At 32.3% G+C, this 2817-nt stretch overlaps 1 long non-coding RNA gene across 2 annotated transcripts; it reads left to right on the top strand.

Annotated features, from left to right (window-relative positions):
- The first annotated feature begins 569 nt into the window (after window positions 1–569).
- LOC145133929 (uncharacterized) lies at window positions 570–2406 on the top strand. Of its 2 annotated transcripts, XR_013718830.1 has the most exons (4): window positions 570–799; window positions 951–1046; window positions 1163–1334; window positions 1592–2406. It is a non-coding gene; the product is annotated as an uncharacterized LOC145133929 (long non-coding RNA). The 2 variants fall into 2 exon arrangements; XR_013718829.1 differs by lacking the exon at window positions 1163–1334.
- The last annotated feature ends 411 nt before the right edge of the window (window positions 2407–2817 follow it).

Raw genomic sequence — 2817 nt, 5'->3', positions numbered from 1 at the left:
CAAACTCTATTTACAAACTAATAAATACTAAATGGGATCCATTTTAACAAGAATACATACCAAGAAAGTATCTATTATATGCCGACTACAAGTTTACAAGGAGATTTTCACCAAAGTTTTGATTAGAAACAAATTCACACGCTTAATTTGTTAAAACTACACAAAAAGCCCCTGAAGTTTTCTCTTTTGCAATTTAAAACGGACCAAGAAATTAGTAAATCCCTCATGGCATCCATTTACGCAAATCTTCAAATCAGTATCACATGAGGGTTCACAACAACTTCTTATATCCCCTTAGATATATTAAAATGATCATTTTTATGATAACAATTCATGCATAAAATGACATCAAATGAAACTAGGATTGAAAATGTTACTTTTAAATAAAAGATCGGTTTTATTGTACAAATGATAAAACCTAAAGATAAAATTTTAAACAAGTCCCCATAGATCTCTTTCATGGTCATAATTGAAAGCGTCAAGTTGGTTTTTTGTTGATCGTCTTTGACCCTTCACCTACTTTGTATACTTAGCATCTTCTTCGTACTTCCAACTTTTGCATAGTTTTCTTCCCAAAAATACTAAAAAAGAAAACAAAAGAGAGCCATAGGAAAAAAGGTTGATGCTCTACTTGGCCGGAAATTTAAAAGCTCAAAACTTAAAACCACCCTAACTCTCACCACCTCCCGCCTCTCACAACTCATAAAGCGTTAAGCGTCACCTTACAAGGTTTACCATCACCCGCTCCGATGTCATCAAACTCCTCCACCTTAACCACCACCAACAAGCCCTCATTCGGGTATATTTTATTATCTATATATTTGTTTATCTATTTATCCATCTCTCTGTCTATCAATATATTTGATTATAACGAACATCATGATTTTCTTGAATGGTCAAAATATTGCAAAAACTTTCAAAGTTTTTATATAATGGTGTAATTGTGATAGGTTGAGCAAGTGATCAAGGACCAAAACATGTTGGATGTGTATGATATGATACATGGCTATTGCCATCTCCTCGACCAGCCTCGTAGAATAAGTCAAGTAAGTTGTTTTTTTTTTCTTTCTATTTTCTCACTCTTTTATAAACAAAAGAATAATGTTTTACTTACTTTTAAAAGATTTGGGGGGGGGGGGGGGGGGGGGGGGGGGGTTCATAGTGAATGTCCAAAAGAGTTGGAAGAGACAGTATTAAATCTATTATATGGTGCTCCAAGATGTGGGGAGTTTCCGGAACTTCAAGAGATTCGTGCGATTTTAACAAGCCGTTTAGGAAATGAATTCGCTAATGGTGCTAGCGAATTACAAAGAAATTGTGGAGTTAGTCAAAAAGTAAGATTTTTATAAGAAAAAAAATGATAGCCATGTTTTTATATAATATGAAGGTTTTGTTACTTAAATTAATAACTAGGGAATGTTTTTATGATTTTAGATGATACAGAAACCGTCACAAGAGTAATTGACTTTAGAATGGTATAATTTTGCAACTAGATATATCTTAACATGAAATAAGAAATGTTTGTAGAGAAATGTAATTTACTTAATAAATTTCATTAAAAAAAAGTTAAAATTCGAATTTATGGTTACAGGAGAAAGTGGTGGAGAAAAAGAAAATTGAAAAGAAAACGAGTTTCTTTGAGTCGAAAGATGCAGCACAAGATGTTTTTGAATCAGTGATATGACTTTATCTAACGATGTATTTTAGGCTATTATTAAAATATATTTGAGTAAAAATGTTATATTTTAAGATATATGATACTTAATATGCTTTGAAATGTTCAATTACAATTAAAATGGAAGCTAGGATGTAAAAGGAGGAGAACGGAGCTAAAAAAGACGCAAAAATGATGTTGTTGGCAGCTTGACCTCTCTTCAGTGTTTTGTCCATATCTCATGACTCGTAATTCCGATTGACAAGATTCAAAATGTTCCAGAAACTAGAAAAAATTTCGGGCAACTTTCGTGTTTATTCCAAATTCTGATTTCTAGTTCCCACGTTGTGGCAAAGTCATTTCCACAGCGTGGCGAAATCAAAAAATTTCGTGGACGTGAAAAATCAAACTCCTACGGGGTAGCAAGTCTTTTTCCACGCTATGGCGACCCTAAAACCTATAAATAGAGCCGAAAATTATCGCTAATGATATATCTTTCATTCCACTTCGACTTAGGCACCAAGAAAACTCAGATATGTCGTTTTAAGGGTCTAGAAGGCGACCGGAGGGTCGTTAAGTTGATATGGATCGAAGATCTGAAAGATTCGAGAGCTGATGCATGACAAGAATAATTCGGTTTGCTATTATGACCATAATTAGCATTCAAATTGTTTATATATGTGTTTTACTTTCTGAATTCAGGTGTTAAAACATGTTGCTTTTGTTTGGAGTAAATGAAACTCGATTTTATGTGTTGATTTCAATGATTTTGAATTTTATTAGTTTAGTTATAATTGTGTTTGATTGATCATCACCTATTATGTTAAAGTTATGATTTTTATTGCCCATTGTTGAGTTATGTGTAGTTAAGATGACCAATCTAATTACATTAAATTGTTAGGACTAAAGATTGATCAAATCTTAGGGTTAGGTAATGTTAATCTGTGAATTTGACTGTGTTGGAGCGTATTAGATATCCATTCTATGTTTTGATTGATTGTCATTACCACTTATGAGAAATCACTAAATCAAATCTTTCATATTCCGAATATATTAAATTAGTTATGTATTCATTATTTGCATGATCATTGTGTTAGTTGTTTATTAATTATCAGTACTAGGAAATATGATCAAGATAACTAGTCACATTAGAATTCGGTAAC

Source organism: Lactuca virosa, chromosome 8 (genome assembly GCF_052849685.1).
Source record: "Lactuca virosa cultivar CGN04683 chromosome 8, Lactuca_virosa_CGN04683_v6, whole genome shotgun sequence".
In the NCBI taxonomy this organism is placed as follows: domain Eukaryota; kingdom Viridiplantae; phylum Streptophyta; class Magnoliopsida; order Asterales; family Asteraceae; genus Lactuca; species Lactuca virosa.
Note: the sequence above shows the minus strand (reverse complement) of the source record. Positions and strands in the feature narration are given on the sequence as shown.